The sequence below is a fragment of the Callorhinus ursinus genome, unplaced genomic scaffold, assembly GCF_003265705.2.
Source record: "Callorhinus ursinus isolate GAN/ISIS: 27379988/994484 unplaced genomic scaffold, GSC_fseal_2.0 scaffold2, whole genome shotgun sequence".
Taxonomy (NCBI): domain Eukaryota; kingdom Metazoa; phylum Chordata; class Mammalia; order Carnivora; family Otariidae; genus Callorhinus; species Callorhinus ursinus.
This window is the reverse complement of record NW_027397064.1, coordinates 86,485,436-86,501,850: the sequence shown is the minus strand read 5'-3', so window position 1 is coordinate 86,501,850 and position 16,415 is coordinate 86,485,436. Positions and strand designations below refer to the sequence as shown.

Here is a 16,415-nt window from a genome sequence, read left to right as displayed (position 1 = left end):
ACACTGCACAAACTGCTCTGATCTAACATATGACCCATGCTCTTTGTCACAATGAATAGGTGTTTGAGTCTTTACGGAGATTGTAAAGCAGCCACCTCAGGATAAGTATTCTTTGTCTTTTCTTTGCTTTCTCATTTGAGTACAAAATTCTTTGGTTTAAAACAAAAAACACTGAAATATTTATGAAGTGCTTCCTGTCTAAGGTGTTAAACATAAAACCTTCCTCATAATTACCTCCTGGATTTCCACTTTTTCTGTACATTTCTTTCTTTCTTTTTTTTTTTTTTAATATGCTGGCTATTCTTTTCTTTCTTTTTTTTTTAAGATTTTATTTATTTATTTGACAGAGAGAGAGAGACAGCGAGAGAGGGAACACAAGCAGGGGGAGTGGGAGAGGGAGAAGCAGACTTCCCGCGGAGCAGGGAACCCGATGCGGGACTTGATCCCAGGACTCTGGGATCATGACCCGAGCTGAAGGCAGATGCTTAGCGACTGAGCCACCCAGGTGCCCCTCTGTACATTTATTTCTAACAAAAACGTTCTTTGGTATCATTATGACCTCTCCATTGATCCACTTAATATTTTCCCTTTAAGCCAATCATTTCATTTCTAACCGAATAGAAACCAACGTGAATTATTTCCAGAATGCCTTTGTTAGCAACCAAGAAATCTTTGTCTATACTTTCTATTTCATTTGCCTATGTTTAATCAAAGTACCAGGTTATTGGAAACAGCTGGACTGAATATTACTTCTGGAGAAAATCATACCCTCATATACACTGGCTCCCTATATATCCATACTTGGGTTTAATCATTGTGCATAAGCTTAAACATGGAGACAACTCACTTTCAAGTTCCAGTTGTAATCTTGAGATGTATGACTTGATTCAGAACTTACTTACAGGCTTTACAGATGTTACCACCCAGGAGCCACCTGAGACTCCCAGCCATGGTCAACACCACCATGTTGTTCGACATAGTCATGGACAGTGAGCCCTTGGGACAAAGTTCCAAAGACAGCAGAGAACTTTCATGCTCTGAGCACTGGGGAGAAAGGATTTGGTTTTAAAGGTTCCTGCTTTCACAGGATTATTCCAGGATTTCTGTGTCAGGCTGGTGACTTCACATGCCATAATGGCACTAGTGGCAAGTCGATTTCTGGGGAGAAGTTTGATGAGAATTTCATCCTGAAGCACATGGATCCTGGCATCTTGTCCATGGCAAATGCTGGACCCATCACAGACAGTTCCCAGTTTTTCCTCTGCACTGACAAGATTGAATGGTAGGATGGCAAGCATGTGGTCTTTGGCAAAGTGAAAGACAACATGAATAGTATGGAAGCAATGGAGAGTTTTGGGTCCAGGAATGGCAAGACCAGCAAGAAGATCACCATTGCTGACTGTGGACAAACCTAATAAATTTGACTTGTGTTTTATCTTAACTACTAGGCCATTCTTTCTATAGCTCAGGAGAGCACCCCTTTACCCCCATCTGCTCAAAATACCCTATAATCTTTGTGCTCTTGCTGCAGTTCTATGGGTTCCATATTTTTCTTATTATTTTCCAAGTCCAACTGGATTGCAGAGTTGTTAATGGTTATGAAATACTAAACAACAATAACAAAAAAAGAACTTAGTTACTAACCTGAAAAATTGGAAATGATATCTGTCTCTTAGAAATGCAAAATTTTAATTGAAATACCAATTCATTTTTCTCATCTCAGATTCCACCCAGGAAACACATTTTTGGTGAATGCTTAAAACCTGTTTAACATTTCATGATCCCACCCTCAGCACAAAAATCCAACCCAAATCCAGACATCACAGTTGTTTGTTTCTAGAAATCCCACAGCACTGAACTTGATCTTTACTCCAAGCTGATGCTATCAAGAGCCCCCTAACAGAAATCTCCAGGAAAGAATGGAAGCATGGTCACTTCTCTTCTCTACCTGGGTGGCGCTGGTACATCTCTGAGGTCAGGTTCATGAGATTAATTCAATTAGCTAGTGATGAAGGCTAAAATCATAATAGTGAATCTTATAATAGATTCAAAATATACTGAATAATTGCATCTTTTTAACAAGGCTATAAAATATAAATATTGATCCTCAAAAAAATTAGATGCCAGCAACACAATCAGAACAAAATAAAACAGATACTGACTTAAACTTATATGGTAAAATTTGAATATGACAGAAAAATTAAGACTTCATGATAAAATTAAGATCAGCAATTTGTGACTTGGGAAAATTGATCTTGTTAAAATTAATGGCTACACTTGAAAATGCTTATGTCACAATCTATAATCTATACAATTGGAATCTGAAAAAACTAAAGAATGAAATTTCCACTACATAATTTACATGCAAACTAATAGATCCCAATAAAATTAATTAATTAAAGTTAAAATAACAGCAAAAAATAATTGTGAACATTTATGAGCACTTGATAGAAAATTAATCAAGGAATTTTTTTTAAATTTTTACATTTGTCAGATTTTTTATTGAATTGTTGGTACACATAAATATGTAGCCAAAATATTTAAGAAGTTAAATGTCAATGTGAAATGTGGAGGAAAAAAAAAACACAAAAACTGATACTCTATAGAAGCTGTAGAATATAATGGTTAAAAGCTCAAACTCTGATGTAAAATAATTCTGATTCTAAATCTTTGCTCTACCAAATGTGTGACCTTAAGCAATTATTTAACTGTTCTAATCCTCATTTTTTTCAATCCTCAGTTTTTTTCTTTTGTTTTTAATTTTATTTTATTATGTTATGTTAGTCACCATACAATGCATCATTAGTTTTTGATGTGGTGATCCATGATTAATTGTTTTCGTATAACACCCAGTGCTCCATGCAGTACATGCCCTCCTTAATACCCATCACCAGGCTAACCCATCCCCACCCCCCTCCCCTCTAAAACCCTCAGTTTGTTTCTGAGTCCATAGTCTCTCATGGTTCATCTCTCCCTCCGATTTCCCCCCCTTCATTTTCCCTTCCTTCTCCTAATGTCCTCCATGCTATTCCTATGTTCCACAAAGAAGTGAAACCATATGATAATTGACTTTCTCTGCTTGATTTATTTCACTTAGCATAATCTCCTCCAGTCCCATCCATGTTGATGTAAAAGTTGGGTATTAATCCTCAGTTTTTTTCATCTGCATTATGGCAATGATATATTATTGCCCATCTCACATTGTTGTTGTAAATATTAAATGGCATACTAGAGATAAAATGCAGTGTTGCATTGGTTACATAATGAGCTTGCTACTATTCTTGATTCAAAACTTTCCTACTTTTTTAATGATATTACTCAATCATTTGCCTTAATTCCTGAAACTAGAGAAATGTTGCTCTTATTTTTTTCTACTCACATTATAGTTTCTGTAATACATATTTCATGCTATTTATATCATTTTCAGAGTTTGAATAGATTCAGTCTGTCATCAGGGTCTGCAATATAATAATACCTACTTACTTTATATGATGTTCAAAACTCAATTTTCATAATTCCATCTACCCAAATAGACCAAGAGAGAAAATAAGTATTCCTGTATGCCAGCTCTTTAGATTTTGAAGTTAGTTTTCATGCATTACTTGTTTCTTTTTCCCAGGATAAATCTCGCTAGTTCTCATAGGACAAGCTTTTGAGACTATCCCAATAATCCTACTTTGAAAGTACTTGGGTCTGCGAATATCCTTTAAGAATATGATGAGTGAATTTGAACCCCACAGGTTTTGAGCACTGAGTATAGAGATTACATTTTGCATTAACAAAGTGCTCCTGTTGGTACATCATGTAATAATACTTTTAATTTAGTAGATGGAGAAACTGAAGGTCAGGGAGGTAAATAACTTTTAAGATTACATAAATGGCAAAATCTAGATTCAAAGTCAGATCTCTCTCATGCCAAAGCCCATGTACTTTCTTATATCCAACTGCCTCCTCTATTCCTGGTCCCACTCATCAATAAATACTATTCACATTTAGTGTTAATATTTTTTAATATTAATAAAACATAAACTTCATTACTTTTAATGCTGAAGCACAAAGTAACTATATTTTATAATTTACGTTGCTTAATTCTCTATGTTGTTTATTGTTTGAAACAAAATTAAACGTTTCAGCACCATTCCTGGATATATATATACACATAAATGCAAGTGTGCATGAGCACACATATGAATGTATATAAATATGTGCACATATCGACGTATGTGAAAGACGTGCATTTATGTATAGATGCGTGTGAAAGACATGTGCATAGGTATGTGTGTGTGTTTGTTTTTGAAGTATACAGCCATACCTATACATATGTACATATGTTTATGTATATATGTATGTTTCTATATATACACCATAAATACATATACATTGAAACATTATTTTCTTGGTGTTTTGATATTTTCTATACAAATGGAGTTATTCCAGTTATCTGCTTTGGATAAATGAAATCTGATATTTTGAATACTAATGGGAAAATGTGTTATAATTAAGTGAAATAATTTTCTAGTTTTTCCTTGCATTTAAATGGAGTGAAAATTCTGAAATTTTAAGTCAAAACATGTTATATTCATTAACAGCTTGCAAAGTTATTTTTAAAATTCGGCCTGCAAATGCTTTCTTTAAAAAAGTATCTAAAATCCAAATGTCTTCATATGTTAAATATTTTAGAGAAATATATTTTTAAGGCTATCTTCATATAAATTTATATGACCAGTGGACATATTTTTCTGAGGGAATACTGAATAATATTTCAAAATAATATGAAGTAATACCACTTCTCAACGTCAAAATAGAGCAAAAGATATGTATTTAAAAGCAAATTATCTAAGAGAAATTCCAGCTATTCTCTCATACATATTAAATATCTAAATACTCGGAGTGAATTTTTAGACTCTTAAAAATCTGTATTTAAAGAAATAATTCTGAAGAAAAAGCTGTAATGACATTTATTAATTTTCTAGTATTATTTTTTTCTCCTATTTTCTAATGATTTGAAAATGAAAAAATGGGCCTATTAAGATAAATATTACTTTGATTACAGATTTCAATAAAATAAAATAAAATAAATCAAAATAAAATAAAATAGAAGATGGGAGGGATTTAGTTCCTTCTCCATTTCCAATTACCATTTACCAACTAGTAGAACATTAGTAATAGACTTTAGTTTCAAGAGAAGAAAAGCTAGCTAGACACAAACAAATCTTTTAACAATAAAAAAAAGAATGTTTTAAGATATAACATTTACTTACCAGTGGCAAACTAAATAGAACTAAAACTATATTTTGAGAGTCTGTAATTTTAGAGACCTTCATGGACCATTCCATCTACAGGTTTATTGAATTCTTAAAGAGTTAATATTGCTACACTCACAAAACACATATACAAACATTCACACTTTCCAGGAGTCTTAAAATAGCTGCTTTTACTGTTCATATTTTATATTGTCAGTGAGCTATAGTATTGCACTTCAAATTCTCCTCTTTCTCTATACTTTTTTTAAACATATGTGTTAGAACCTCCCATTTATTCATTTATTCAACAAATATTTATTGAGTGTCTAGTATACATGATGAGCTGGCATGTAATTTACCATCCAAACAAAGTCTCTTGTGAGAGTGTAATAGATGTTGATAACAAGTAAGAAGGTGTTGGTAACAAGCATGTCAGGTCAGCAGGCACAAAATAGAACAGTCCTGGGCAACAAGAGAGTTTAGGCATTTGGTCTATATGTATGCAGGGCCAAATCAGTGGTGGCCCCTGCTCTCATCAACCACACAGTCTAGGGAACAAGTTAGACCCAAATAAGAAAATCAGTTTTTAAAAAAATTTATACATTGTGCCAAGTATCAAGAAAATACAGTGCTGAGTTGTGGAATAGGGTGAAGAATGTGAGAAGTTGGGGTGATCAGATCATTCTCTGGAAGTAATGTTTAAACTGAGAAATGAAGGATAAGAAAAATATTGACACAGGTAAGCACAGAGGGTGGGGTAGGATTTAGGGGTAACATACTGGAAAAGAACCTTCCAGGCAGAGGAAATCATACATGAGAAATCTGAGGTAAAACCGCTTGAAGAACTGAGAGTCTAGTTAGCTTTAAGTCTCAAGAATCACACAGGAATGATCTGAAATGCCAGGAAACAGATTTTGCAAGGTCTTAAAAGATGGAGCAAGGAGTATGAATTTTTATTTAATTGCAACCTAGTGCCTTTAAGCAGAGAAGTGATATAACCTCATTCTTAAAGCATATCAAGAACACAATTTAGAGTCAGAGTTAGAGACAGAAGTTGGAGACTGTCTATAGTTGCAACCAGAATAACAGTTTTGATGATTAGCTAGCCAAGGATACAGGTGATGGGGATGGGGAGAAAGTGCCTGACCCAAGATATATATTAGAGGTAAAACTGATCAGATTATATCTCTAGAACATTGATCTTTCAACACACTTTCTGAACTCTGGCCAATGTTTTAAACTGCTCAGTCAGTTAAGCATCTGCCATAGGCTCAGGTCATGATCCTAGGATCCTGGGATCCAGTCCCGCATCAGTCTCCCTGCTCAGTGGGGACTCAGCTTCTCCCTCTGAATCTCCCCCCACTCCGGTGTGCACATGCGTTCTCTCTCCCAAAATTAAATAAATAAAATCTTAACAAATAAATAAATAGACCAGTAATCTCATATGTAAACTTTAAAAATAAATAATAATTTATCGAGTTCAACACCCAAAAAACAAAAAAGCCAGTCAAGAAATGGGCAGAAGACATGAACAGACTTTCTCCAAGGAAGATATACAAATGGCCAACAGAAACATAAAAAATGCTCAATGTCACCCGGCATCAGGGAAATACAAATCAAAACCACAATGAGATACCACCTCACACCAGTCAGAATGGCTAAAATTAACAAGTCAAGAAACAACAGATGCTGGTGGGGATGAGGAGAAAGGAAAACCCTCCTACACTGTTGATGGGAATGTAAGCTGGTGCAGCCACTCTGGGAAACAGCATAGAGGTTCCTCAAAAAGTTAAAAATAGAGCTACCCTGGGACACCTGAGTGGCGCAGTCAGTCAAGCGTCTGCCTTCAGCTCAGGTCATGATCCCAGGGTCCTGGGATCAGGTCCTGCATTGGGCTCCCTGCTTAGCGGGGAACCTGCTTCTTCCTCTGCCTGCCTTTCCCTATGCTTGTGCTCTCTCTCTCTCTCTCTGACTAATAAATAAATAAATTAATTAATTAATTAAAAATATAGAGCTACCCGATGACCCAGCAACTGCACTCCTGGGTATTTATACAAAGTATACAAACATAGTGATTTGAAGGAGAACATGCACCCCAATGTTTTTAGCAGCAATGTCCACAAGCACCAAACTATGGAAAAAGCCCACATGTCCATCGACAGATGAATGGATAAAGAAGATGTGATATATATATATATATATATATACACACACATATATATATATATGGAATATATAATATTCCATTATGTGGAATATTAGTCAGCCATCAAAAAGAATGAAATCTTATTTGCAGTGACATGGAAGGAACTAGAGTGTATTATGCTAAGCGAAATAAGTCAGCCAGAGAAAGACAAACATCATATGATTTCACTAATATGTGGAATTTAAAAAACAAAACAGGTGAACATAGGGGAAGGGAAGGAAAAATAAGATTAAAACAGAGAGGGAAACAAACCATAAGAGATTCTTAACTCTACGAAACAAACTGAGGGTTGCTGGAGGGGAGGTGGGTGGGGGATGGGGTAACTGGGTGATGGACTTTAAGGAGGGCACATGATGGAATGAGCACTGGGTGTTACATGAAACTGATGAATCACTAAATTAACTCTGAGACTAATAATACACTCTATGTTAATTAAATTGAAATTTTTTTTTTAAAGACAAGAGGGCACTGCAAGAGAGGTTGCTTCCTTGATTTCTGTTGTTGTTATGTTACATATTAATGCCATAATACTTGGCTTAAACCAAGTAGTTTGAATGCTTGCTATGCTAGTGTCAGAATCACATTGAATCCTCTTCTCCTGATCCTCTGGGTCTGCTGAATCATAAGAATTAGGGCTCACCAAAAAAGAAAATAACAAAAGCCACATGTGCTTAGCTGGCATCAGCATTGCATTTTTATTAATTCCCTTAAGTAAACGGATTATCATCTGGCTGGTTAAGACCTTGGTAACAAAAGTGGGAGTATATTTGTGTTAATGTCATTATACTACATCTTAGTAGTAGAAAAATAAAGAAACCTCAGGACACATCATTCAATTTATTCTACAGACTTTCATGAAGTTTATATAAGTGAAGCCCATTTTGTTTTGCATTTATAAATAAAACTACTTTCTATTTCTATTTCTCTCTTTTGAGAAATATGTACTTTTAAATTCTTGTTCTGTTCTCATGAAGAGATATATATTATACTAAAAAAAATAAACTTTATAGGAGAAACCATTTTCCTGGCGGCAAATATTAATTCTCAACATGCTACTCTATTGGCAAACAAAGTCTTTTTTGTTTTTAATTTCTGGATACCACTTTGCATTTTCTAATATAAACGGCAGAGATTTATCAGAAACTTCAGAAGAAGACATGAAGGCAATTCATCTGGCACTAAGAGAGAAAGAGTTTAGGTAAATCATTTTAAAGACTGGCCTGTTAGCATTACAATTTAGAGGCAATAAAATTAGAGCATTTCATTAAAAGAATATACTCCTTAGGTCTAAACAGGACTAGTGAACCAGGGAAAGGGATTGTACCATTTGACTGAAGGACATAAAAGGCTGGGGAACTTGATTTAAATGGTTCCTGAGGTAAGTCCCTGATGCAGCATCCCTCACTAAAATGACCTGGAAAGAATTCAGAAGAAATACAAGGTGAAAATTCACATCACCACTAAATTCTGGTAATGTTGGAAAAATTGCCCCAACATTAAGGAGAGATAGCCTATAATTACGAGGCCAATGGGCCTGGATTAAGAAACACAACTAATAACAAGGATATTTAGCCAGGGAAAATAAAGTAAATATATTAAAATAGAAGTTAATATGTATTGTTTTCACCACCTTATTGTCTATACCCTACCTCAGAAATAGTAAATCCAAATGAAGAGTAAACCAAGTAATCATATATTACTGTATGAGTGTTACTTCTGTTCTTTTATTTTTTTTAAAGATTTTATTTATTTATTTGAGAGAGAGAGAATGAGAGAGAGAGAGAAAGCACATGAGGGGGGGGAGGGTCAGAGGGAGAAGCAGACTCCCTGCCCAGCAGGGAGCCCGATCCGGTACTCGATGCAGGGACTCCAGGATCATGACCTGAGCCGAAGGCAGTAGCTTAACCAACTGAGCCACCCAGGCGCCCTGAGTGTTACTTCTTAAAGAATACTTTAACCCCATTTCCCTAATTATGGTCTGTAATATTTATTTTTCTTCAACCATTCCAGGAAGCAACTGAACAACCTGGCAGTTCATTTAGGAAATAAAAACTGGAAGAAGTCATTTTACCTTTGGAGATGCAGTTCCCCAAATGGCTAATGTGGTAGAGGGAAGAGATGAAAGAAGGGGATTGTAGTTTTTCATATATTCCACAAAGCTAAGATGTCATAGAAGCAACTATTTTGATTAGAAGAAAATACCACATGGTCTAGAACACGTAGATGAAAGACTCATAGACACGGAGAATCAGGTTAAGGGACATGTGTATCACTCTGCTTTTGAGCTGAAGGTTTAAGAAAGTCACGAGTAGAATCAAAGGTAAAATGTACATGATGATTATTATCTAACAACAAGTTTGCCTTCTAAGGTAGAAAAAAATGGAAAGGGGTGCCTGACTGGTTCAGACAGTAGAGCATGAGACTCTTGATCTCAGGTTCATGAGTTCAAGCCCCACACTTGGTGTAGAGCTTATTAAAAAAAAAAAAAAAAAGACATAGGGTCATGAGGGTGGCTCAGTCAGATAAGCGTTTGACTCTCAATCTCAGTTCAGGTTTTGATCTCAGTCGTGAGTTCAAGCCCTGTGTTGGGCTCCATGGTGGGAGTGGCGTCTACTTAAAAAAAAAAAGAATATATAGAAAAACAATTGAAAAATAGAAAACATAATTCTAATGTATAGTATCTTCAGAAAAAGGGAAAATGAATTTCATCCAAAGACTTAGGAAATAATATGCTTCTGAATATGGGTAGTAACAGAAGAAAACATTAGAAAATGACCTGATATCTAAAGTTTATAGAATGCAAAATCAATTTAAAAAGATATTATGAAGGAGTAGCAGAAAGTCAAAAGAAAAAAAATGCTAATAAAAAGCAAGGGACTGAGATAAAAAGGAAATATTTGAGATAAGGAAAGATTATAGGAAATCCAGTAAGGCAAAGACAAAATTAAAATGTACAAGTGGCACAGTAAAGAACACAATTGCCATTTTCAAGCATTGAATTACTGATGAGAAGGATTTGAGACACTGTCCCAGATAAATCTGTAGAGACAAATGTAAGTAAACATTCAAAAGGTATGGAGGAGACTTAGATGCTACTGAACTATAAAATGACTAAAAAACCTGGAACAAAAGCAGTAATCAAAAATAAAATTTTTGACTACATAACAAATGAAAACATTGCACATGAAGAAAAAACATAGGGAAAAATTAATGATTAAGACCCATTTAGACTTATTCTGGACAATTTTCACATTCATGACCATATTCACATGAACTTCAAGACAGGAATATAAAATTATATACAAAGTGGTTTACAATAAGGAATATATTTGGTTTTTGCCCATAGTTCCTGGCACAAAGCTCCTAAAATTCTGAGATTTTCCTAAGTGGTAGTCTTTAAATATTCATAAGAAGCTCCTTTTGAGCACACCTGAGTTCATGGTAATGAGGTGACAAGGTGGGACCTCTGGATAGTCTTAGGATGGGGCAGGTTACCAAACTAGTGATTAGAAACTTGGAACTTTCAGCCCCACCCACTAAATCTGTGAAGAGGAAAAGGATCTGGGGGACCTGCCGATTAAGCTCTGTACAAACTCCTGAACAAAAGTATTTGATGGGTTTGTGGGTTGGTAAATGCACACCCATGCTGGGAGCATGGTATACTCCAGTTTCATGAGAACAGAAGCTACTGCCTTTGGGGCACTTCTAGACCTCACCCTATGTACTTCTTCATCTGGTTGTTCATCTGCACCCTTTATAATATCCATTATAATAAACTGGTGAATGTAAGTAAACATTTCTTAGTTTTCTGAGCCACTCAAACAAATTAATCAAACCAGAGGAAAGGGTCATGGGAACCTCTGGTTTACAGCCAGTCTGTCAGAAGCACAAATGGGACTACAACTGGTGTCTGAAGTGGGGGCAGTCTTGTGAGACTAAACCCTTAATCTGTGGGATCTGATGCTATCTTCAGGTAGATAGGGTCAGAATTATATTAAATTCATTGTATACTCAATGTCTTCTGAAAATAGGAGAACAGCTTGGTGGTGTTGGAAAAAAAAAACACACGTCAAACAAAGGAACAAAATTCACACTGAGTTCACACACCTCTATTGCAAAAAAAATTAGAAGAAAATGGAGTGTTATAAACAGAGTTCGGGGAGAAAAATATTAGAAAACAAAAAATTTAGAATCAGACAGTTTTCCTTTCACGTACAAAAGAAACAACAATATTATCACAAACGTAGGAATAGAAATAAACTGTTCAAGTACGGTTTTTAAAATAGTTTGTTGGGGGCGCCTGGGTGGCTCAGTTGGTTAAGCAACTGCCTTCAGCTCAGGTCATGATCCTGGAGTCCTGGGATCGAGTCCCACATCGGGCTCCCTGCTCGGCAGGGAGTCTGCCTCTCCCTCTCACCCTCCTCCCTCTCGTGCTCTCTCTCTCTCATTCTCTCTCTCTCAAACAAATAAATAAAATCTTTAAAAATAAATAAATAAATAATAAAAAAATAAAATAGTTTAAGACTCATGATAGTCCATCTAAAAAATAAATCCATCTGAGTTACTACACAATGAAAGAAAACAGATATAACCTATTTTATGATATTATTGAAACTAGTTAAACATGTTCAAAAAATTATTGAAGATGGTGTTACAAAGCTTGATACAAGTTTCAAAAACTATTCTTGAAATCAAGATTTTTTAAAAAGATTTTATTTATTTGCAAGAGGGAGAGCGTGCGCAAGAAAGAACACAAGCGGGGGGGCGGCGAGGGAGGGGCAGAGGGAGAGGGAGAAGCAGACAGATATCCCACTGAGCAGGGAATCTGACATGGGACTCAATCCCAGGACCCTAGATCATGACCTGAGCCAAGGGCAGACACTTAACTAACTGAGCCACCCAGGCACCCCAAAATCAAGATTTTAAAAATGAATAACAAAGCTCTCGATTTAAATTCATAAATGATATAAACAAAGTCTAAAGCTTTGAGGTTATTGAATAAAGTTGGAAAAACTGTTGCCCTACTTACTTTGTTAGTATGTCCCTGAAATCTAGTGGTTGCTCCATTAGTTATCCACTCTAAGGAAAGACTTTTATTTATACTTGTGAAAATTGGAAATATCTGAAATGCCCAATTATTATAGGATATTTAGAAAAATTATGATATACTCATTTGATAAAGTACCACAGAAATCATGACATATAAATTTATATATTTATGTAGCCATAAAAATCAGTATATTTAATGACTTGTGTGTCATTTCCCACTATGAAATAGTGGGAAAAGTATTATGATACAAAATACCTATCCAATTTGATTGAACATCTTACACATATGTGTATGTATGTATGTATAGATGTATACATCATGCATATTAAGTGCCATTCAAAATAATTGATTCTAAAATTTTGCTTATAGGGTAATACTTTGGGTGGCATTAACTCCCATTATAAATCATGGATACTTTGCTATTTTTATTAATGGAACCCTCTGTTATAATTTTGAATTTTAATGATTTCCTATTACACCTACATATAATAGATAATAAATGACAATCTTGCCATTATACTATCAAAATTAAGCATTTCATTAATATCTGAGAATGTGTGCTACAATATCAGCATTCAATATTTGTGTATTTTTGAGGTAACTGTACATACAAGCATGAACTGGGTAGCGATTTTCACAATAGATGTCAGAGTCAATATTTAACAAAACAAAAACGAGTTTTTATATAGAGTTGGCATTTTATGCATAAGCATAAATGGCTACTTATGTGCATGTCTCATGTTAGTAGAAACTTGGAAATACAGAGCTGGTAGTACATGTTAGTTGTGTATGAACAAGTAGAAAAAAAAATCTGAGGGCGCCTGGGTGGCTCCGTCGTTAAGCGTCTGCCTTCGGCTCAGGTCATGATCGATCCCAGGTTCCTGGGATCAAGTCCCACATCGGGCTCCTTGCTCTGTGGGAAGGCTGCTTGTCCCTCTCCCACTCCCCCTGCTTGTGTTCCTGCTCTCACTATGTCTCTCTCTGTCAGATAAATAAATAAAATCTTAAAAAAAAAGAAAAGAAAAAAATCTGAAGTTTTCCAGTTAAATATGAAAGATAAAATACAGCATTTATCATCACACCCTTCTAAAACTCCACATAAAACTTTTCTTCAATGAACTTGTATTACTATCCTTTTGAATCCATATTACTATTATAAGCTGATTAAAAAGGTTGAGGAAAAAAAACTGAAGAAACTCAGCAATTGTGATTTAAATAGCTTATTATTATGAATAAATTATGAAAGTAAAGAAGATAAATAATTTCTTTTAAAAAATATTTTATTTATTTATTTGAGAGTGAGAGTGGATGAGAGCACAAGCAGGGGGAGCAGCAGAGAGAGAGGGAGAAGCAGACTCCCCACTGAGCAGGGAACCCCACGTAGATGGAGAGGGGTGCTTGATCCCAAGATCTCAGGATCAAGGCCTAAGCCACAGGCAGATGCTTAACCCACTGAGCCATCCAGGCACCCCACAAATAAATAATTTCTGAAAATAAGTATCTTAATATTTAACATATTTTATGAGAATTAATAAGCATGTAAAAGAATATAGGCTTTGCTCTTTAGCAGATATTTTAAAGACTCTTAAAACTTAAACTTTGAAGATTGATTTGACATCTTGTTAAAAAAGAAACTGTGCCATTATATTTTTCTGTATACTTTTTTAAAATGCTGAATATTAGTCTCACTTCATCAGTGCGAGGCATTTTCTTCTAAGGGAGAACAGATGGTTTTTATTACTAATTCAGAAGATTTTTTTTCTCCCAATAACATAAACTGAAGTTATAAATGGGATTTCCCAGACTTACTCCATTTTGGGCCATATGTTTAAGAGAAATTATGCTTACTCATAAGAGACAAGAACGAGCGCTAAGCAAAACTGAGTTTGACATCTGAAATGTATTGCAAAGGGTCTCTTACTATCATAAAGAAACATCTGCTTTCTGTTGTTCACACAACTTGTTACGAGATTGTCATTTGAAATACTACTGCGTGGGCATTGCATTTTCCCACACATCAATAAGTATAATCATTACTGTCAAATGATAGCATTAAATTAATTCTACCCAGGGTTTCCTAAATGGGCAGAGTTGTCCCAGGATGACACAAGAGAAACTTTTATGGGTTCTTAAATTCAATTGGATTATATACATAAGGTATCTCATATCTCTCTATATTTTCAGCCCCTCTTGAATTATGCTCAAAATGCAGTAGATGTTCAGTAAACGACTGACCTTATATTTAAGGAAATAATTAAGAATTTCTTAATTCATCAGTGAAATAAGGTTTAGGTTATTCTCATGCTTTAAAAATACAGTGGTTTCCAAATTCTATATTCATTAACCTTGATGGTAACCACCTATTATATTTTCTATATTTCTAGTAAATGAATTTTGAATTATCTTAATTCAATAATTTCAATAAATTTCTAAACATTTCAATAATTTTTCTTATCATTGTCAGGGATACAAAATCTCAAAACACTTCTATAACTCCAGCCAAATTTTTTAAATGTTCATAGCAAATCTATGTCTTTTGTACAATTAAACTAATTCACTAATTTGCCTGCACTTCAAACCTGGTCAGCTCACTCATTTGATCCTTATATAACTACTGAGCATTTTGATGGGATCTTTCCATTCCTGGCATTGTATTTACTTTCTATACACTGTCTGTAAAAAAAAAAAAAAAAAAAAAAAAAAATTCTTTTGAAAGATTGGAGAATGGTTTCTACCATTTAGTCTTTTTTTTAGATTGTTATTTTTATTTACTTGAGAGAGAGAGAGAGCAGAGTGACAAGAGAGAGAGCAACGAGCAGTGGGGCGGGGGGTGGGGAGGAAGAAGAAGACTCTCCACTGAGCAGGGAGCTCAGGGCTTGATCCTAAGACCCTAGGATCAGGACCTGAGACGAAGGCAGACGCTTAACCAACTGAGCCACCCAGGGGTCCCTACCATTTAGTGTTTGACATAGTTTACAACTCTAAACTTAACCTAAGTAGAAAAAAAAATGCTTATTGCCCTTTTCTTAATTTACTAGTCATTCAAATATTTCATCAGTTTGGTTCAATTTTGTATTTATGAAGTCTTTTTTTCTTTTTAAATTCACTGTGATGAATGCAAAAAGATAAAGCCCTCAAACTTAGGGAATTCAGACTCAGAGCTAGAGACAGCAATATCAAAAAATAACAAAGACTGTACATTCTTCAAATACATATCAGTGTATGAATATGTCACATTTTAATTTTTCCTGTAGAAATTTTTAGGTAAACAAAAAGTAAGGAGAGTTGTCTGATGAACCTCTAAGGACTCATATATTCCGTTTGAACTAGTATCAACATATGGCCAATTTTGCTTCATTTATAAAATTTCCCATTTCCCTACCCTCAATGCACCACTGGATTATTTGGAATCAAATCCAAGATATCAGAATCATTTCATCAGTAAATATTTCAATTTGTACCTTGAAAAAGTAAATATTCTTTTGTTTTTAATAAATACATTAATACTAAAATATCATAATTAAAATAGCAAGACTCTAAACCTCTATTATCCAAGTAGCTTCCTTACTTTAGAAAGAAAGACACAGAGAGAGAGAAACCTCCAAATTCTGACTCCTGCTTTTCTGTCTGTTCTGACCTTTGATAGTGAAGAAATGTCTTTCAAGACTTTATGACTGCTTACAGTTTTTTCTTGTGAGTGGCAATTCATGATCACATTTCTACTCCAATACACCAAATAAATCATTCTTTCCTTCGGGAATGACTATATTGTTTCATTTTCCATGAATTTGTTTATGAGTGTGATTCCTTTCTAGACCAGTCATTCATAAGGGGAGGGGAAGAAGCTCCTAGAGGGCAGGGACTAGATATTTTCTATTTATATTCTATAAGAGACCAGGTAAGTACCTGACATATA

At 34.8% G+C, this 16,415-nt stretch overlaps 1 protein-coding gene and 1 pseudogene across 1 annotated transcript in view; one reads left to right on the top strand and one right to left on the bottom strand.

The window, feature by feature from the left end:
* LRP1B (LDL receptor related protein 1B) overlaps positions 1-16,415 on the bottom strand; it is a 1,894,461-nt gene that overhangs the window by 402,967 nt on the left and 1,475,079 nt on the right. The window lies entirely within an intron of this gene.
* On the top strand, positions 950-1,415 carry LOC112810589 (peptidyl-prolyl cis-trans isomerase A pseudogene; annotated as a pseudogene).